Consider the following 23,077-nt stretch of genomic DNA (forward strand, 5'->3'; position numbering starts at 1 on the left):
TAAATGGGAAGCACAGGATGATCCACAGTCTAAAAATAGAGTTAGCGAATTTCTAAAACTCCCTGAGCATAAACCTTTTGCCATTCCTCCAGTCTTAGAGGTAATTGACAAAGTCTTGCTGGAATCTTCCTTACAGATGCATTATCTCCCCAGCCTTTTAGAAACCTGATAGATTTTAAAGAGTTATGAATCCCCACAGAGAGCTTTTCATGAACCCTGAAGCAAACCCTCAAGTGGCGACTCAGGGTCCTAAGGGAGCTAATGCTAGCACTTCAAGAAATCCCCTGCCAGCTGATAAAAAAAGCATAACCATGGACTGGTTTGGAAAAAAAAATCTGCACCTCTGCTACCCCGGTCAGGAGGGCTTTAAATTGCCAGTTTCATATGGTGAAACATCATGAACCATTTTAGACCAGGTGAAACTAAAATCAGTGGGGAATGAAAATAAGGCCCTTTCCAAGGAACTGCTAGACTTATGCAATTCTTGCTGTCAAGTAGCTAAGCACTCCTTGCACTGCAGCTGTGATGCTCTGGAAGCTTCCAGTACGGCAGCCGCTACAGGATCTGCCATTAGAAGATATGATTGGCTGAGGAAATAGTCTCTCCCTGAACATGTGAAATCTAGTCTCTTGGATGCTCCTTTGAGCAAAGATTTCCTTTTTAACCCCAAGGCTGAAGCCATGTTTAAGAAGATGGAGGATAAGCCCAAGTCCATGCAAACGGTTATGGACTTTCTTCAGGTTCAACCTTCTTTCTTCAGCTGCAATTACCTACCGAACACTAGTCCTTTCCAGCCTCCCAGTCTAAGCCTAGACATAGGAGAACTAGAAGAGAAAGAAGTCAAAGACAGCACTAGCAGCCAAAGCAGTGACAGATTCCAATTGGCCTGTGGGATCCTGTCAGCAGGGACCCTGCAAAAAACAGTCATGACTCTTCCATGAGTCCCCCTTCCCCCTCCCTAAAAAGTCCTTCCCTTCCATCTCTGTTCCCCCCTCTTATACTAGGAGGATGGTTGTAACTTCTTCTTAAAGAATTGGACTCTCATTATCAGGGATCAAACAGCCTCTAATTTGATCAGGTTTCCCAGATATTTCACAAAGCCAATGGAGGCCTTAAAGCAAATATAGCTCCTGTGTACCAAAGCCTCTGTGGAACCAATACCAACACATGACAAGGAGAGTTTTTTTTTTCCCAAGGCTTTTCCTCGACTCCAGAAAGGAGGGTACCTGGACGCCTATTTTGGACCTGTCCAGGCTGAAAAAATTTTTGCAAGTACCAAAATTCTAAATGCTAACACTTCAGAAACTACTTTCCATGATTTCATGCAACACTTACATAGTAACCTTAGATCTAAAGGATACGTACCTGTACATTCCTATAGAATAATCTCACAGGAGATTCTTATAATTCGGGGTTTTTACAAAAATGGCTAGCCCCAGAGATAGCCTTCTGCAGGTGAAAGGGATTCAGATTTACCCATAGTTAGATGACTGGCTCATTCAAGCAACAGATCTAGAAAAACTCAAAGTAGATCTGCTTTACACCCAGTAGATCCTGGCTTATCTGAGGTTCACCAACAGTATCTAAAAGTCTCAGACCAGCCCCACAAACAGGATTGTTTTCCTGGGGGCTTTACTGGGCTCCTCCCTTCAGAAAACCTTCCTCCTACCAGACAAGGTTACCTTTCTAACATTGTGCTTCCAAACACTCTTTCTCAGGAGCTACCTGACAGCCAGGGAATAGCTCAGAGCTTTGGGTTACATGACCTCTTGTGTTCTTATAATCCCCCGGCTAGACTCCATATGAGGAAGCTGCAGTGGTAACTCAGAAATATGTGGTGTCAACATTCCCAATCCCTCAACTTTAGGGTGAAACTTCTCCCTGTCTCAGGCAAGAGCTTGCCTGATCTGCCCAAAACTGCTCCCTCAACCCAGGCCTTCCCTTCAGGTTTCTTCCTCGGGACCAGACTCTGACCACAAATAGAATGGGGAGCACACTGCAACAACTTACAAATGCCAGGCAGATGGGACTCCCAGTTCAAGCAGTTCAAGAACAAACACATCAACCTAAAAGAACTGATGGCATTCCAAAAAGGTCTGATTGCTGGAAACTCCCTAGGTCTGCACCTCATGGTTTAGTACCTACTAGGAGAAACAAATCACACCCACCAGACATATATACCAACTCCGAGATAGCCATACCTCAGAGGAAAAAGGAATATTTTTAGAAATGGCATCTTAGACTTGGTATATGTAAGTCTGCTCTTTCAGTCATTCGGTCTCCATGCTTTGGGACTCACTGTCCTAATGGACAGCTACTTGAAGATCTGTAAGAACCAATATTTATTGGGTCATATTCTGATGAACTGTTTGCTTCACAAGGACTCCAAGGGTTCATTGCTATTTTACCATTGCCTAATGGGCAGCTACTACAATGGGTCTACTCCAAATCATCAAAGTTGCAGAACATTAAACCTGATATGGTGAAAGACCAGATGATCGAAGTTCTGCAACATTGAAAGATCTCAATGGAGATCACCTTACAGCACAGAACAAGAAGTTTATCATTTTCTTCACTGAGTGCGATCTCGGAGTTGGTATATTTAAGTAGCAGGGGATGTGGGGGAGTGCAGGGGAGCTTGTCCCCCTGCAAAAACATAAAAGAAGACTTGTTTTCTTTTTACATTTTTTTTTATTTAATGTTCGGTGTTGCAGAACTTTGATCATCTGGTCTTCGACCATATGATGTTCGATGTTCTGCAACGTCGATGATTTGAAGTAGACCCACTAGAATAGCTATAGGAACCAATGTTTATGGGGTCATGCTCTGATGAACTGTTTGCCTCACAAGAAAACTAGAGGGATCATTGCTCCTAATTTTCTATATGTTTGTCATTCTTATGTTTACCAGGAATGTACGTTATATCCGAATGTAATGCAAAAACATATAGCTATAGCTATAGATACATGTAGCGAAACATAAAGTGAATACAATCGATTATTTTTATTGTTTGGGTGCAGTTTTAAGTGCAATGTTTGATTTTGGTGACCATATTAATTGTTCTGCAAATAATATTTATGTTTAATAATGCCATTTTAAACATATTTTATGTGTTTATTTTGTTTATATTTGTTTACTGGGGTAGTGTACTGCTTTCAATGGATCATTTGCAGGTACAGCCTGGGTGAAAAGCATCACATAAGAAATAAACAAAACATTTTTACAAAGTATGCTGAAAAATATTTAAAAAAACGTATTAATTACCATTTTGCTGCTTAGAGGAAAAAGAATAAGATCAAATCTGCTTTCATATGGTTTCTATCCTTAAAATGTTTTTTCACAGACAAGAGGCAATTTACCTTTTAATAGCATCTTTTGCTTTAGACATTGGTTTCATGACACATCGTTGTAGGTCTCATTAATTCAGGCTTGGGTTCATTAAACTGCACTATGTTAATTAAAATAGATAACCCAAAATATATGTCATACAATATAATTCAGGTTAAGGCTTGTTAAAGTACACAGTGTTAATTAAATTAGATAGCAGAAAATGCAAGTCGTAATAGTTAGTTGCTAGACAGTGTGCTCAGCAGAGTTTTGTGTGTTTATCTCTTTGGGAGTGCTATAAGAAATGCATGCTGTTATTTGCAACAAAAGCTTGACTTAACATGCAAGTTAAATACTTTCAAGTATTAAGATTGTCCTTTGAAATAGAAAGTTTTTCAACCTTTGTTAAATCTTGAAGATGTTCAGTTGTTTAATAAAGTGAATATAAATGGGTTCTATAAAATGAAATATGCATACTTTTCTGTGTTTTATTCATAATGTGCCATTTTTGTTTATTGCTTTATGTATTACTTGTATGCTTGAAAATGAATATATCTTTGTGATAAAATTATCGAAATATGAACTGCAGTAGAAATGAAATGTTTGTGTTGACTTCTCATGACTGTTTTTGTCAGTAGTGTTACCTCATGGTGCAGTGTCTGTTCAGGGTATATACTGCTGTCTAATGTCCTCAGCAAGCCTATTTTATGAAGACCTTTCACTGACACTATTGTACTCTTTCTGAAATTGCACAGTGCTTCTCATTTACATGTACCGTGTAAAGGCATCGATTATCCCACCTTGCAAAATGCTAATTTTTACTGTCATTTGTTTGTTGCGCTTCATGTATATCAGTTGCTTAGTAGTATTAATATAGGGTTCTTGGAGACACATGGACCTGAATCATCTGTGTATACATACTGTGCCTCAAAACAGCCTGCAAAGTTTAGGTCCTAGAATCCAGATTTCAAGTAAGGTTTAGTTCTGCACCCATTTATCTACTAGAAACTTGTGTGGAGGTAGTTGACACCAATACCTCCATCTCAGAAAACAAATTTGGTTTACTTACAAGATCCTGCATCATTTATGTCACTGGAGTCATATGGGGACATAGCTATATCTCTTTTTGCTTTCCAAAACCTCAAATTCTGGGTGATAACCTGCAGCTGCATTATTTACATGAAGGTGACAAATAAGGGTGCATTTTGTTTGTGATGCACCTAGGTCATTAAACAGAAAGCTGCAGGATGCATAGTCATCTACCAGATATAATCTGAAGAAAGTTATTAGACGTTCAGTCATGAGCATATCAGCTTTAGATGTTTTTGCCTATAAAGATTTAGAATTAAGGCTTAATATTTTCCTGCATATAGCTGAAGAAAGTCATTCTGGAGAAGTTGCTACAAGCCTTCAGCCTTTTATGGATTTACACACACACACACACACACACACACACACACACACACACACACACACACACACACACACACACACACACACACACACACAGTTATATTTCTACTGCAATATTTTACCCTATATTTCCTAGATTTATGTCTGTCATCACACTACCTTAGATATCGTTCACTGGGAAGGGGTATGGAGGTCAGATCACCTCAGCTGTATTAGAAGGCTGTAGTAAATGAACTGGATCCAGGACCTTCAAGTTTCACCTGTTCATCTGTTGTCACTATTTTATTGTTTCATTTGTGTGGTCTTTTACTTAAGCTGAATAAAAACTACTTAGTATAAATATCTCTTATCAGGATTGAACCAAAAACTAGTCTGCTTACATGACTTGTACAAACTCACAGACTATGCAAATGTAACTTGAGGGAATAAAGAGCATGCCTACATGATGAAGCCTATTAAGACTTAGATAATGTTCTTCGTGTTTCACTGTTGCAGTCATCACCTGTGGGTTATCCCTGCTGTGGTAGCCCTCGGACGGCCCGAATACCAGAGTCAATGTTTTTGTGTGCAGGATGCTGTCACCTGTAGTCTAACGTCAGGTCGTCAGTACTATAAAGCAAGGCAGCCAACGTCATTACATCAATTTTTCTTGCCCTAACCCATCAGAAGCACAAGGGAAAAGAGAGAAGTGGAACTGGTGGCTAAAAGCCACCTTAGGAAGCTTGTGTCCCCCTAGGAGAAGATGTTAAATGGGGGATGGAGGGAGGGGAAACCAAGACTGCAACAGTGAATATACTTGAACATCTACATTTATGGTAAGTGTACACAACTGTACTATGTTCATCTTGTTTCACTGTTGCAGTCATCACTTGTGGGAGGATTCCAAAGCTGAGATAAAGGGTGGAAGGATAGGTAGAGTCCTAGGTATGGGTCAGGAGGCCCTGCAGAATTGCAGAGGCAAACCCTGCCCTAGGCTTAGAAAAGAGAGGTAGGTGGTAATGCTTTGTAAAGGTATGGACAGAGGTCCAGGTGGCCCCTTCCAAGATGTCCCTGGTAGGTATTCCTCTGAGAAAGGCAGCAGAAGTGGAGGTTACCCTAGTGGAGTGGGTACGGATAGACTTAGGGATGGGTTTCCCATGTAGTCTGTAGCAAAAATGGATACAGTGTGAAATCTATTTGGAAATGGTTTGTTTGGAGATGGGCTTCCCCTCTGCCCCTGGGGCAAAGCTTACAAGAAGCTGGTCAGTTTTTCTGAATGGCTTAGTACGGTCCAGATAGTGTCTGAGTTGTCAGTGCATGTCTAGTAAGTGTAAAATTCTTTCCCCCTTATTTTGAGGGTTGGGAAAGAAGGCGGGAAGGTGTATGGCCTGGTTAGGGGTCACATCAGATACCACCTTGGGCATAAAGGAGGGATTAGTCCTCAGGGAGACTCTGTCTGCATGGAAAATTATGAAGAGCTCGACAGCCATGAGAGCTTGAAGTTCTGAGACCCTTCTGGCTGAGGTGATAGCTAGTAGGAAGGCAGTCTTTCAGGAGAGGTATTGCAATTCTTTTGAAGCGGCAGGTTCGAAAGGAGGTAAGGTTAGTTTCTCTAACACATAATTCAGGTCCCAGGGTGGAGTAGGAGGTCCTCTGGGAGGCCTGATATTAGAAGCCCCTCTGAGGAATTGCTTAATCAAGGGATGAGAGAAGAGGGGTGGGTCTGAATCATAATGGGCAGAGATAGTCGAGGCATGGATTTTAATAGAGGAGAAGGAGAGGCCACTATTGAGCAACTCTGCTAAATAATCCAGGATGCAAGGGACGGAAGGTTGGGATGTACTGCCCCCTTTTGATTGTTTCCAAAAGCAGAATCTTTTCCATTTTTCTGCATAAGATTTTCTTGTGCTGGGCCTTCTGACCTCTGTTTGCTTAACTGGGACTTCTTGTTAATTTTTAGAGTATAAGCTATGCTGAAAGTTTGAGAGTCTGTAGGTCTGGGTGCAGTGTCTTCCCCCTCTCCTGGTTCAAGAGGTCTGACCTTAGAGGAAGCAGCTTTGGGGGTACCAATGCTGTCTGGATAAGTCTGGGTAAGGGGTACCAATGCTGTCTGGGCCAATCTGGAGCAATGAGGATGGCTTTTGGTCTCTCCTCTCTTATTTTGATCAGAACCTTGGGAATAAGGGTCCAAGGAGGGTATGCATACACAAAGCAGGAGTTTCAGGGGAAGGTCAAGGCATCCACCTTCCATGCTAGGAGGTAATACTCCCTGGTACAAAACTTGTGCAGCTGGTGGTTGAGGTGCGAGACAAAGAGGTCCACCTCTGGGGTCCCCCACTCCTGGGTGATTTGCAGAAAGATTTCTCTGTGGAGCTGCCATTCGTGGGGGTCCAGTCAGTTTCTGCTTAGGTGGTCTGCCAGTGTGCTGTTGATCCCTGGTAAGTAGTGGGCAATTAGGTGTAGCCCCATGGAGGTGGCTGTAAGTCATGGCTAATCTGCATGGGGGGTAAGATTGGGTGCCCCCTGCTTGTTGATATACCAAATTTCTGTGGTGTTGTCTGTTTTTATAAGGATGACCCCTGGCCTGAGATGGGGTTGGAAGGAATTCAGAGCATTTTGCACTGCCATAATTTCTTTCTGGTTGATGTGCAAGTGAAGTTGCTGGGCATTTCAAAGGCCTTGGGTACACCTGCCTGCTAGTTGAGCGCCCCAAGCTATGTCTGAGGCGTCATTGATGATGGTCTGGCCAGAAGGGTGGAGGATGAAGGGAAGACCCTTGTTCATGGCACAGGCCTCTGCCCACCAGAGAAATTCATCCCTTATGCAAGGGATCAGTGGGAGAGTGGTCTCTAGGGACTGAGAGTGCTGACACCAAAGGTTCTTTAAGTACCACTGAAGTTTTCTCATGTGAAGCCTGGGTGAGAGGGATGAGAAGGATGCAAGATGCCATGTATCCCAGGGCTTGCAGGAACTTTCTTGCAGTGAGGTGACTTCTGGATGCCAGCTGGGTGAAGTAGAGAGGCAGGAAGCTCTGCTTTTCTGGGGATAGGAAGGCCATTAGGGTTGCTGTGTCCAGCACAGCTCCCAGGAAAACAATTTTCTTGGTGGGGTTTTGCTTTGATTTTTTCTCGTTGATGGTGAACCTTAGAGATGTTAGGAGTTTCTTGACAAAGAGAAGGTCCTGGAACAACTTTTCTTTGCTGTTCATCTGAATGAGGCAGTCGTCCAGGTAAGGGTAAATGTGTATATTTCTCTGTCTGCAGAATGCTATAGCCAGGGCCAAGCATTTGGTGAATACTCTGGGAGAAGAAACTAAGCCAAAGGGCAGTGAAGAGAACTGAAATTGCTGATTGCCTGCTCTGAAGTGCAGGAATTTTCTGCAGGATTCCCTGATGGGGATGTGGAGTTCGGCATATTTTAGATCTAGTGCCACCAGCCAGGCATTTTGTGTGAGCATAGTCAGGAACTGCTGCAAGGTTAGCATTTTGAATCTGGGGACCACCAAGGAGGTGTTCAGTTTGGATAGATCCAGGATGGGGCACCAAGTGCCCTCTTTTCTGAAAACAAGGAATAGTCTGGAGTAAAAACCTTTTCCTGCTTGATCCAGAGGGACAGGTTCTACTGCCCCCTGGGATATTAGTGTTTTTACCAGTTGTAATGCCTATGCCCACTGGTTTAGGGGGAGGTCTGGGTACCCTCTTGGAATAGGGAGTTTGCTGAAGGAGAATCTGTATCCCTGAGAAATTATTTTTAATACCCATTGGTCCTTGGTTATAGAGACCCAATTGTCCTTGAAGAGGGTGAGCCTTCCTCTTAGTTTTAGATGAGTGAAAGGAGGACAGAGTGGGAGGGAGAGTCATTGTGATTGCTTGCCATAGAATCTTGGCTTAGAACTCCCTTCCCAGCCTTTGAGGCAGAAGTGGTCCATTGTTTGCTTCTTTGCTGGCCCTGGGATAGGGGCCTGGATGTCCTGTCCCTGCAGGACTTACCTTGGCATGTCTGCTGGGTACAGGGAAGGCCCAGTGCTTAGAGGGGAAGTTCCTGCTGAATCTGGGTGGTTGAACTTGAAATAAATCTTTTACTGTTTGCATAGTTTTTGCTTTGTCTTCCATCTTTTTAAGCACCTCTTCTGCTTTTTCCCCAAACAGGCTTTCCTTATCTAGGGGTACATCAATAAGTTTAGACTTGACATGATCAGAGAGAGGTTTTTACTTCAGCCATGCATGTCTTCTAATAACAGATCCTGTCACTGCTGGCCTGCTAGAGGCAACAGTGAATACACTTGAATATCTACATTTATGGTAAGTGTACACAACTGTACTTTTCAGCTATCTGTGGTATTTTTCGTTCTACCACTTCCTGCATGGGACAACATGATGTTGGTCACTTTAGAGAAGTTTGCACCTCAAAGAAGAAGAAATCCTTCTGTAGCAGCCAAGAATCAATGTGAGAGTAAAGCATACTCGCAGAATTTTTCACTCTCTTGACAGATGCTGCTACTGTGTTCTCTGCCTGCAATTATCAAAGGCAGACACTTAACAAGAGTCATTTTGCTTATGTATGATTGTGTATGCTTGTGTGCTCCTCACACACACACACACACATATATATATATATATATATATATATATATATATATATATATATATATATATATACTGTTGGTTTGGTCAATGGGAAATTTGGTCGACATTTGTAATCAACTGCATTTAGTGGGCTGTATAGATAGTTGAAAAGTGTGGGAGATTGACTGTCCCTAGGTAGGGGAATATTCCCTTTCTCCACTGACTGTGCAGTCTCAAAGTTAGTATATATAATTGGCAGAGGGTGTGCTGGAGGTCTTGCCCCCTGCAAAAAGTAATGTTTTATAGTTGCATTTGCTGAGATTCTTCTAAGGTGCATGCGTACTAGAGAGTCAAGGTTTTCGAAGGAGAGTGGGTTACCTTCAGAATGTTAGTTGGTTAGTTGACCAACTGAAGATAAATCACACACACACACACACACACACACACACACACACACACACACACACACACACACACACACACATAAAACAACCACGAAAAAACAGGTGCACAGGCCCAGAATAGGGTGCTACATTCCAAACAAATTGTAAAGAACCACAAAATCCAGAATGACACTCCAAGCAACTCTCTGTGGAACCAGAATGGTGAAGTAGATGCTGTAAAAAATAAATCCACCAAGAAAAATGGAGAAAAATGTTTCTTTACTTTTTCTTTGTTGGGTCTATATTAGAACATCGAAGTTTCAAAACGTTGAATGCTCTAATATCGACTCCTATTCAGGAAAAGCTTAAAACATCAACAACATTCAGCAAAAGCTTAAAACATCGAACATACAGAACAGCAAATGTTTTCCTAGGGAAAAAAATTGCTGTTCCAAAACACATACACACAACACAAGCACACCAAACAAACAGCAATCCACACACATACTCCTAAAATCTTACCCTTAACCCTACACTAAACTATACATACACCACTAACTATCCACTAACCTTAACCTAAACCCTAACCCTAAGGTCCGTCACTGTCACACACTCACCTCACCCACACCCTAACCCTAACTCACCTACCTCGCCCTAACCCTCACGTCCACACAATCGCACACATACCTGACCCGCACCCTAACCCTAACTCACCTAATCCGCCCTAACCCTCACATTCACACAATCGCACACATACCTAACCTGCCCTCTAACCCTAACTCACTTAACCCACCCTAACCCTCACATCCACACAATCGCACACATACCTAACCCGCACCCTAACCCTAACTAACCTAACCTGTGCTCAATTGCACACTTACCTGAACCCAACCTGTAACTTTCCAACACAGTGCTGAAAATACCAAAGCAACAGAAACGGACAACTGAATTCTTTCCCTAGGAAAAAATTTGGTTTTCTATACCTTTGATATTTTCAGCTTTCACTGAATACGGGTCGATATTAGAACATTTGAAGTTTTGAAACTTCGATGTTCTAATATAGACCCTATACATATATATATATATATATATATATACCCGATCGAAATGACAGCATGCCAACACCTCTCTGGTTGATGCAGACAGATGGTTGTCAGGTGTGTGATATTGAGAATCCCCGGGGATGGTGAGATCTTGAAGTTGGTATGTATAGTTAGCAGATATTGTGGGGATGTGAGGGGGCTTGCCTCCTTCCTAAAACACTTGCTGTTGATTTAGTCTACTGTATATAGATGTATGATCGTTCACTGAAAATTCAATGCATCAAATGGCAACTGATTGAATACAATTTGTTGATCAGTAGCCTATCAAAAAAAGAACAAATGTTTTTTTTTTTGAGGGAGAGAAGTTCATCTGCATCCCTCTTCCCTCATGTGGATGCTAGTGTCCCTACAAGCACTGTTAGTTATGCAGTGGGAAAATACTAATTACCCAATCCCTTCTGTACCACAGTCTTGCATAGAACCACCAGCACATTCACGTTCGCTACTCTGATTTTTGATTAGCTGTGCTGGAGTTTTTTCAGGTTTGATACGTTACCGTTCAACAACTTGTCAATATCCCATAGATGTATATATGGGGTACCTACAAATTGTTGAATGGCAGCTTGTTGATCATGGAAAACTGCTGGCACTGCTGATCAAAAATCAAATGATTGAACATGCTGGCAGTTTTTCTGTGCAAGATCGGGGTACAATGGAGACTGGGGAATTGACCTTCCCCCACTGTTGTACGATCTCAGAGCTGATACATATAATTAGCATTGGGTATGTGGGGTGCAAGATCCCCTACAAAAAAGAAGGCTGTGTTTATCTTTTGATTGTTTTTATCATTTGCTGATTGGTAAGTTGTGCTTGATCAGTTGCCATTCAATGGATTGAAGCTTCGATGAATTGTCAAACTTATAGCAGTTTTTGCAATTTTTTAATACATTAGTAAAATGTTACAATACGTACTCAGCACAGATGATTTCAAATACAAAGTCCACCACCCAAGAAAATCCTGGTTAGAATTAAATAAACATGCTTGTTTTTCTTGGGGTTCTGTACAGCATTAGCAATATGAACACAAAGAGACTATGGAGGATATATTTTCATCAGTGAATGCAGAGCTTGCGGAATTTGTTGTTACAGACTAACACTGGTATAGTCAGCTAAAAGGGTGTTTTTTCTGAATACATTTCACGTCTGCCATGTGTGGTATCTTTGTATAGTCTGAAGTTTTCCAAAAATGCTGGTAATCCTGTAGGTCAAGGGTGTAATTAGAGACACAAGAAAAGATTGCTTGCTACAAAGTGATGGGCTGAGTAAAGTTATACACGTGAACTGACTTCCTGGCAGCCAACAAAATGAGTGTGCCCTGTAGGCAGACATACTGTTGATTAGCAGCTAATTAAGTGCTGCCGTAAATTGGAATTAAAATATTTAAATGGGAAGTCAAGCTGACACACACAAGTAGTGTAACAAGTTGAAAGACTGACTTGTTAATTCCTTAGCCTTTTCCAAGAGAAAGGTGAGGTTTGTGAAAATATATTCAGTGTTTATTACATCTGAGGAATGAAGCAGGAGGTCACAGGAGGAGTGAAAATCAGCTGCTGTCAGATTCAAGGGATGAAAAACATGTCTTCAGCTTCTCGGCTTTATTGAAATTGACACAGACAAAAAGCATGCTAGTATGCTATGTTTTATTCTAGTCATTTAAATTGTTCTCAAGCGTTGTGCACTAATGTAACGTTTCATAGATGGCACTGAATCCCTGTGGAGGATTTGTTTCTGTTAACTTCTCCTCTGCTTACTATTTTAAGTATGACTAGGTTCATAGTCTGTTACTAGGCAGTTGGTCAGGTAAATCGTTGGTAGCTAGCCCATGCATCTCCCACTGCTTTTTACCCATTTCCATAAGTGATTGTGGACCAGACCATGGGTTTATTTTCAGTTACCCATTCATTCATATAGGTTTTGTTTAAGAAGGGTCAGGGAGCAACTGTGTTTATTTATTTATTTTATTTTTTATTAATCCTTTGTTGACCAGGTTAGTCCTACTAGGCTAGTAGCCTCTTTTTAGGGGAGAACCGAGGTGCTATTTATACTACCAGGGGAAATTTGGCTCGGGCATCGGGGAATTTTCCCTACTCTTTTGGGATCTTGTACATCTGCTACCACCAACTCAGGCAGATGGAGCCTCAGTTTAATGTTAAATATGAAGGAGAAGCTTACTTGAGAGGAGATGAATTCTTGGAAGAGGTCTCTCTTTCCATCAGCAGGTTCTGTTTATATTGTGCATGCGGATTTAGGTCTCATGAATGAGTGATCATGGTGATATGGGATTTGTGTAAATATAAGATGCTGTGCAGGGCAGGGTCATTTTTGGCTTTATAGCGTAGGCAGAGGTCACCCTGAAGGACTTTGTATGAGAGTGAAGAGACAGCTGCAGCTATAAAGCATTCCAGGTATGCAATGGAACTCCGGCCCATCATTTTCTTAGTAAGGAAGTGTTAGGATCTTTCAAACAAGATTGTGTGTGTGGTCCTTTACCATCAGCTTGGATGGCACAGAAGTAAATACCAAACAGGAGTGGCCCTAGTATTAAACTCTGGGGGCATCTCTAGTAGTGAAGAATGTGCCCCTATTCCTGATTTGATGGGTTTTGCCTGTGAGCCAGTTTGCTATACTGCAAGTTACATGAGAGTTTAGATTATGTTTAATTAGTTTGACTGTAAAACATGAATGAGGAATAGCACTGCAAATTATGACCAAATCAAGGTACACTTTTTGTGCCAGTCTGGAAATAAAGGTGTTATCACTGCATTGATGCCGTGTTTCAGTGATAATGTAGAGGTCTTCAGATTAGGAAGGCAGTATCTTGTTCAGGCATCTGGCAATAAGAATCACAATTTTACAATTGGTTTTGAAAGGTAAAGAGATGGGACTGACTGTCATTGCCTAGAAAAGGCACTATGGAGGGTGTAAAAAGTCTTGAATAATAAACAATACCCTAAGGAAAGTGCTATAGGTCAACCCTTGTAAAGTGAGTAGGACTGTTGACCATCTCATTCACATCGGACATATATTGGACCCTCTTGAACTGATACCAGTAATTAAGCCAATTGTTGAAATCTATGTTTTTATGACATCGTTCTTGGTGAGGGTGGGATACTGGTCAAGACTAGCTCCATACCAGAAAAAAAAAGTAGTCCCTTACCAGCTGGGATACATACTCAGAGAACATTTCATCTGTTCATATAACCCAGTGATGTGCGTCTCAAATCATTAACATCTACATGGATAAAAACAAAGTCATATGTGTACCTGTGTTGCCAGGACTTGTATCCCAGCATCTGCCAGGTAACTCTCTGTCACTATTTCTATGACCAGTATAGTGAGTTGTGCATCAATATATTTCAATTATGGAGTTAGCAATAATCAGCAATAAGAAGGATATTTCTGTGTGAAATGACTAGTCCTGAAAGCCTCAGGAGCTTAAGTTTACCATCTTGATGACCCCTCCTTGGAAAGTTTGTGTTGAATAGTGTTACTACTGGTGCAGTGTCTATGTAATGCTGAGTAATTTTTGAATCAGTTATTTGCCTTAGAAGCTTTTGAGTCTTAGGTACATATTTCTTAAGTGCATCAGCATGAGATCTTCCTCTCTGGTACGTGGCATACTGGTGCAGAGTGAGTGTGGGTATTGACAACCTGGTAGGTGTTGATAGTGTTTTTTTAATGAGGAACTGGCCCCAAATGTAGTTGGTATGTATCTACATATCTTGTATGTAGATTAGTGCGAGGTAAAAGCAAGTGGTTACCTATAAGCGTAAGGTAGTTTGTGTGCTGCATTAGAGTGCCTAAACAGAGGCCTGTAATGGAGCAGTGATAGAATGCAGTCCCAAAGCTCTAGAATCCTGTTTACATAAAAAGATACTAGAAGAATATTAGTCAAGAATGGAATTTAGAAGCTAAGATAGTGGTGCCTTGTGTGGCAGCAGACTGTATAGCTCCCGTTGTGTGTTTTGTATTTATGTAGGTGTTATGGGTTTGTCATCTGTTTTTGGAGACCTTTTGTGTGGATGGGTATGTGGTTGGATGCAGCTGTGGTGTCTTGGTTGGATCATTCGGATTTACTAGTTTTTGGAGTAGTTGGTCTGGTTGTGGCCGTTCGGGCCTTTGGGTGGATAATTGAGCTGAGTACAGATGGTGGAGACCCCATTGTCTGCTGGTGTTGTGTGTTAGATCCAGATTTGTTTTTTGTTGCGTCAGAGAAAACTGGACTGGAATTTGGGATATTGCTGGTTTAGAGATGGATGGTGTTGATGATGATGTGGATGGTGAAGATTGTGATTGTGATCTGTTTGTGGCCATTCGGGCCTTCAAGTGGAAGAAACCCAACTTTTTGTCTACCAGTTTTTGACCGAATCTGAATTTAAATATGAATTTTGAGTTTTGTTGGTCAGAAGGGCCCTGACTGGGACTTGGGATGGTGGCAGTAAAGTTGGTGAGGATAGCTGTAGTCACTGTTATCACCACTACGAATGAATCAGGCATGGCTGATGAAGCTTCTGTGGCTTCAGATTGGTTGGACTCTCTTGTTGTGTATGTTTATATTCTTTCTGTCATTATGTTTATACATAATTTCTGTTTTTATGTTTATACATGAACTTGGAGAAACATAATTTCGTTCGGCTGTGCACTTTTTGTTGTATGGTCTAAATGACAGAGTTTACTTGACTTGAGTAGTTGGGTGTACTTTCTGGGGCTTATATCTATTTTTTTTTATTCAACCTACAAGTGCAGTAAGGTAAGGTTTTTATAAGTTAACTATGTGCCTAGCAAGAGAGTTACCAGTTCTTACGTAGTTAGTAGACATTCAGTCCAGGTGATAATTACAGCCCCTAGCCCAAATTCCCAATTACCCCAAATCACTGTCTGGATAAGTGGCTTGCTCAAGGTCGCACAGTAGGCAAATGAAGGCTGAAGAAATCAAATTCTGCACTACAGGAAACAGCTTATTACCAGTTTATAGTCTTAATCCTCTGTGCTAACTGCCAGACTATCTTCTGTGCTCACTACCACGGCTCCCTACTGAAGTGTCAACACTCAAAATGCCATGAGCTAATATGTCAAAAAAAAAAAGACTGAAAATCCTGTTGAAGAGCGAGTATCAAACGTTGCTTTTTTCCTTTAAACTTTTTGCAGGGTGTCCAAGCCCCCCCTTACCTCAGAACTTTTATAAACCAACTCTGAGATTGTCATAGCTCGGAGAAAAGGGAATATTCCAGGAAATGGCTAATTCGGGCTTGGTGTATGTAAATCTGCTTTTTCGGCCATTCAGTCTGCATGTTTTGGGATTCACTGCAGTGGGTCCCCACTTTTCAAATGGTTGTCAACTGCCAGAATAGCCAGTAGTGCATTCTACCTGAGCATCGGTATAGCAGCAAAGCACTATTGTATTCTTCTGATAGTTGGTAGCAGGAGGGATTGTTATATGATGCAGGGTACAGTTTAGTGCTGCAAAGCTAATTTTAGGTGAGAAGCGGGCTTACTGTATTATGGGGAAAAGGCACAGATTCCTGTCTGCCCTTGCATCATTTTTTTTAAGTAGTTGCTTTTTGGTAGCCAATACCATGACAATTAGCAAAGCTTTACAATGTACAACAAATCATAACCCACATCTTAGTTCAAAAGAATCCTTTCTTTAGTTACAATCATTTGTTTCCCTATGATTTACTAATAGAGTACTCTGTCAGGAATTTTGAAAATCTGCTAGCTTTTTTCATTTTCAAAAACATGTTCCCAGCTGCCTCTTTCTTTCCCATCATACCTGCAGCATTTGCTCTCTACCTGAGGAAAAATTGTCTGAAGTCTGCTTGAGGTGTTAAAATACATATGAAAACACTTCATTAAAAAAACCCTAAACCTTCTGGACTTTAATGGAAATTTGGGAGCCACAGAGATGTCCTTCCATTGCTCCTCTGTAAATTGACTTTTCATTCATTTTTAGAATATTTTCTAACCAAGCTTTTTGTTGGGGGGGGGGGGGTGGCAAAGCCACCCATAAATCCCATGCAGTGGAACGCTTCCATCCATGACACTGGGAAAGGGAGAGTGCCCTCCTAGCTGTGACCCCCCCCCCCCACATGTGTGAATCCCAGCTTTTACATAGCTGGTCATCCAGCAGCTATCCTGTACCTTTCCATAGCACATCAGTACTATCAAGTGCAAGTAATGAGAACCCTTTGTGTTATGTTGTTAGTACATGCAAAACAGTGGGTACATAGCATCAAATAAATTAGAAGGAGGGACTGCAATTGGGAGGCAGTTTTTAGATTAAAAAGTCTATACCTAACTTGAATACTTGCTCAAAGCTGTAGGGAGTAAGTGTTAGTTCTGTAACATACACAACTTGCAATCTAATTCCTTTACTTAGGTAAAAGAACTATATTTAAGATACTTTGCTATTTTCATGTTCATCTTAAATTCCACCTAAAAATAATGAAAATGTAATTGCATTCCTTTTGGCCACATAACCTAATCTGCAAATTCAACAACAAAAATGTATAAATAATATTGATATTTGATGCTGCACCAGGCCATTTCAGAGGTTAAAATTTAGTTTATGGTGTGTTTTTCACATTTGTACATATAAATATCTATTATCATTATTGTTCTAACACTGTATCATTCCATTTTGTCTATAGCCAGTTATGGACATGTATCAGGAGATGAGCTTGTCAGTGTATTTTGTACCTCACATTCTGTGTATACGTAGCAGTAATCATTAAATAGTCTTACCGTATGAAGTATTTCTCATTGGAGAAGGACTCAGTAATGGATCCTTTTTTTTTGTCCTCTACAGCTTCAAGAAAACTGCTAGCTCTTTCTGGATAATCATGAAAGACTGATGCTTTTCTTTGGTAAGTGACACTTGGAATTTTGTCTTCCTTGGCCGTACCTAAATGAAAACATGATTTTCTGTATTTAATTATATGGAGTCACACGTCCCATAGATGTGATATATTGCATTTGAATATAGTGCGTGTAAACCGCGCCACACTGTTTTATGTATTGGCATATTCCATCATGCTGAATCTTGTTGATTAAAGAAAAACATGTAAATTTGCTGTTTTTGTCCTGCAGGTTGTGTGTTAATGTAGCCCATGTCCTTTCTCCCATTCCATATTTGTTCCGTGCACTGTTAAATGCATTGAATGCATCCATGCATTTTGTTTCTGTTACAGTTTTTCACTTACCTGTTACTCTTTCCATGAAAAAATATTTCACAATGTTCAGATTTAAGTGCACACCCTCAGTCTGATAATCATGCCTCCTGTCTTCCTCTGTTTCTTTCTGTTTTTAATCCTGTACCATCACACTACCATCCATCTTCCTTTAGTTCTGTATCATGATCCCTTGGTTTCATCTTCTTTTTTATGTTTACTGTTTTCCTTTCATCATCCTTGTTGCTTTTCTACAAAGTCTCATTATTAAGCTTAATTTCACTTTGAAAGAACTCAGAAGTGGCACACACTACTTTATTTATGGCCTGACAAAAGATCTTTCTGATGGTGATACAAGTTTCTTGAATTCTTGAATTAAAAACACCACTTGTACATCCTTACATTTTTTTAACCATGAACAAAGATCTTTTACATTGTGTATTGTGATTCTTTCTTGTCTATCAAAACAAGGTCTTTCACTTTATATGCATTCTTCAGGATATCTCCACATAACTGGCATTTTTTTCACTTTGGCTACATTAAACCACAAATGGGAAAAGTACCTTACACTTTTCTGTATTAAACCTTAACTGCTATTTCTGGGCCAGTCTGCTAGCCTCACCAAATCCCATTGCAGACTTTATACCCATCTCTTATTGTTTCACCAGTCATGATATCATATGCAAAGATGCTGATCCTGTTCTGATTAAATTGTATGATCCTTGAACCAATGATATTGAGGAGTTTTAGCCCATTTATATAACTCTGTAAGGCAGGACTTATTGATTATTTTTTATTAGATACTGTTTCTTTGACATTAATTTTTGTTTTCTGTCATTCAGCCTCAGCTATGCCTATTTATTAGACCCTCTACCTCTCCTTAACCATTTTACTTTCCCGTGCAGTTCTTCTGTGAGGAAGTCAGACCAGACAAAGGGTAGGATTTATTAAACCTTACAAGGCTTGTTAAGACCATGTTTACATTGCAGCACAATAAGCCCGTGATAGCGTGCAAATTTATATTCAGTAAGCAGCTCTACACATTTTGTAGAGCCGCACAAACATGGTAAACATCGTGGCATGCACTCAAACCATGGCTGATGATGCCCATCAGAAATGCACACAGACCCATGGAGGAATACTATAATGAGGCACACCCTCAAGCAAGAAATATCATAGACCATGTGTTTGGGCTGTTGCAATCACGGTTTCACTGCCTAGATACATCTGGGGGGCTCTGCAGTATGACCTTAGTGCTTGTGCTGAAATTATCACAGTTTGTGCTATCCTACACAGTATTATCCTGTGAAAAGATCTGCAACAAGAAAACCAAGGGTAGGAGAAAATACTCCACCACCACTGCCAGACTCACCACATCCACATGCTGGTGAAGAGTCAGAGGGAGAACCCCAGCTGCTATGGGTGTACATATCCATAGGTGTGCAAAATATGCTCTCACCCTAGCCAAGGTGCAATGGATAGTGCACATGCTGATCACCTAAGGGGTACACCTTTCATCCCATGCATATACATATATACAGTAAAATTGATGCCAGGCAATGCTCTTGAACTTTACTTACCCATACAATGCCTGTGCTCTGCTAGCATCAGACAGAGTCAGCCCCAAATGACAACAGTTGTAACTGCAGAACTGTCAAGGTAAGTGTTGAAACTGTACGAGAAAAATAAATATGTAAGAACATGAATGAATCTCAGATACCTGCCTAACTGGTACTTGTAAATGTAGCCAAGTAGAATGTGGGTAAGTTGTCCAGTAATGCCATTAATATCTGACATGATTGACATCTGCAATATACACTTATGCAGTTTACCAAATAACCTGGCCCATGCAACTGAAATACTCACCATAGAAAAAGCAGTCCAAAAAGTGTATTTATCCCATAACTACCACAAGTGCAACAATAAGCATGATTGTCAATAGTCTCCTCCCCTTCCAGTTCCCTAATTGCATGGATACTTTTCAGTGTAGATTCAGCCCTCTGAGCAGTCTGAAGATGCAAATGAGATGTGAACTCATTAGAATTGCTGAATACCAAACTTCTGGCTTTGTGTAGCAGGTGTAAACAGGTGCTAATGGCTTGCAACTGTGGATGATTACTGTGCCTGAAGCAAAACACAGTAATGCACAGAAACCCTTTCCTGAAATGGGTGTGTCTGCGAGGATACACTTGCAAAGTGTGGAACTAACTGCAATAAACTTTCAAACAAAACCAAACACCCACATGTATACTTCCCTGGCATAATAACACAGCTTCCTCCTTTTCTTAAATCCGTTGTTGGCTGTCATGTATTTGTATCACACCTTTAAAGACAAATTGAGAGGATATGCATTAGAGAGTGCATTTGTGATAATAAAACAGATATGAGAATGATTTCCAGAGTACAGTGAGAAGGCAGAGCTGCAGTTTTGCAAACATATTCATAAATAATGTGAGATCACTCATTCCACTGAATTTTATATACACACATTTACTATCAACTGAAAATGTCCAAATGTATAAACTATTTATTACTGAGTATGAAATGGCAGTTACTTGCATGCACATCATTTGATTGCTATTGCAAAGCTTATTGCAAAGCTGTGTCTGTGGCGAAGAGAGATAACTTACTACAACTGTGCTGTTTAAGCACAGTAGTCTGATGGTTCAAATACAGAGCTGTCTAATTGCTAAACCTTTGTTTCCCTTCTTTTTTTTTCTTTTTCCATGTGTGCAGACCATGGTATAGTGCAAACACGGTTAGCCGCTTAAAAATGAAAATGTAATTTCAGTTGCCATACAAAGTGCAAATATGCTTAGCAGCACTGTACGGCAGTCTGCAACATGGATGGTAATGATTGCAGAAATTACACCTGTTACCTAACTGTAGCACAAGGTGTAAATATGTTGAACTAAGAAAGAGAGAAAATAGGTAAATTGGGGTTAGCACAAGGTGTAAATATGTCGAACTAGAACTAAGAAAGAGAGAAGATAGGTAAATTGGGGCTGGAATCCCACAGTAGTTATTTTTACTGTGGAAGGGTCATAATTAGTATTTACACAAGTAATATAAGTTCGGTATTGCCTTTTACATTTGTGCATTGCCTACTTATGTGCAAACTGGGTTCACTGTTTAAGGAAAAAATAAAACATTTTATTTGGTTCGTTGTCCTTTACGCAAATAGGCTCAGCTGCGAAGGGCAGGCATCAGCACTCTGGACAATACTGAGTGTAGAAAATACACCTGCTGCATAGCTTTCCCTATGGCACAGTGTGAAAAAGGGGTGAGCACCTGATCAGAGCCACCTGAGTTAGTGTTCAAATCCATTAATGTGGACATACCTTCATCTGAATATGAAGACACATTACTCCATCACTGCACTACTGGTGTTTCCGAAGCATGTGTGTATCATCTACACAAAATCCTGAGAAACAGGTACATGTCTGTCTCACTTCTGCAATGTGCATTCATGACAGTTTATTTCATCTAGTTTGCCAGGATGTATTTATATGTCCTTTTCAAAATTGTACTCACACAATCATATCACAAATCCTGCCTTTGCACACAAGTCTCATAACAGTATGTTACCTGTGACACTATGATGATGATGTCATCCCTATAAAGTGCACTCTGACAATGTTGAAGTCAGACTTCTATAGTGGCATGAGTGTTAAATATGGTGTTCTCTGGGTTGTGTAATTAGAAGTTCTAATCTCATAGTACTCAACTTGAGTGGCTGTGTGTGTGTGTTCATTCAGCTCAGCTGTCAGTCTGGAGACAATTTCACACCAGGATGCGAGTCCACAGCTATGTCAGACACTCCTATCCAAACATCTTCTTCTGTGCATACACTGATGATGTCATCCTCTGTACAGTGCACTCTGACATTGTACTGGTGCTAGTGTTAGGGGTTCACATCTCACAGCACTCAACTTGAGTGTGTGTGTGTCTGTGTCTTCATTTAACTGTCAGTCTAAAGCCGATTTTAAAACAAGATGTCAGTCCACAGCTATGTCGCACACTTCTACCCAAATGTCTTCTTCTCAGCATACACTGATGATGACATATTGTTATAATCAGACATATATGGTGAGACTAGTCATACATTGTATGGAATCCAGCTTCTATACCTACATAGATGTTGTGTTCAAATCTGACCTCAGTCACCTGGTGTGTGTGTGTGTGTGTGTGTGTGTGTGTGTGTGTGTGTGTGTGTGTGTGTGTGTGTGTGTGTGTGTGTTTGGTTGGTGTTGTATAATGTTCTGAATCTCTTTTCATTTGATTCATATTTGGGAGAACTTTTTACATAGATAACTGAATCAAAAAAAAAACCTTTTTCCCTCTGTCCACGTAGAATTAATTCTGTGGAACACTGAGGATGTCATCATCTCAAAGATGCATACACACATTGTAAAGCAGAGCCCCTTCATGACCCACTGCAAGCCATCTCCAGGCCACTCGATGTGTGATTGCTAATTTTGTCACGGGCTGGTGCCCATGTCACATATAGACAGAGGCAGACAGTATTAAACCGAACACATAGACACATGCACACATACCCCTACTATCTTCCATCACATACATATAACAATTTGTACTTAAATGTTATAATAATGGTTAGGATTTTATGTATTCCTGGCTAGTAGCCTCATAATATCCTGTGATCTTCTGAACATTACACATGTGCCATGTTGAGGTGTGGATGTACTGTATCCCTGCAACAGCATTTTCCAATCTGTGATATGAACTACCATGTTGATGGTCACTGCTGCCATTTGGTTACAAGTTCCTTCCATAACAGTTGTAGTAGTATTCCTACTGAGGACTGTTGACGTTGGATGATGCTGTGTATATTGTACTGCAGTATATCAACATTTAGACAGTTGTCATGTAAATATCACAGTGACAGCTGCAGTATGGCACAGATGTACATGTCTGTACCTAGCATTTGGAAACATTATCAGACATACAGCAATATTACATCATACTGATTACATGGGCACATATGCCTGGGTTCATCCACGCATTGTAATGCTGTTATTTAGACAAACATATGACATGTTGGGACTCACTTGCAATGTTAGGGAATTCATTGTATGGAGTATTGTACTAGCATCATTGTGACTGTCAGCATCTGT

The 23,077-nt window shown here is 40.6% G+C and overlaps 1 protein-coding gene across 2 annotated transcripts in view; it reads left to right on the top strand.

Annotated features, from left to right (window-relative positions):
• Positions 1–23,077, top strand: part of SEMA5A (semaphorin 5A) — a 2,688,572-nt gene that overhangs the window by 647,865 nt on the left and 2,017,630 nt on the right. For both annotated transcript variants that reach the window (XM_044064865.1, XM_044064863.1), the window contains one exon: positions 17,579–17,636. The gene's annotated coding sequence lies outside the window, so the exon portion shown is untranslated. The remainder of the gene's footprint in view (positions 1–17,578; positions 17,637–23,077) is intronic.

The sequence above is a fragment of the Protopterus annectens genome, chromosome 3.part0, assembly GCF_019279795.1.
Source record: "Protopterus annectens isolate FY-2018-M chromosome 3.part0, PAN1.0, whole genome shotgun sequence".
Classification (NCBI taxonomy): Eukaryota; Metazoa; Chordata; order Ceratodontiformes; family Protopteridae; genus Protopterus; species Protopterus annectens.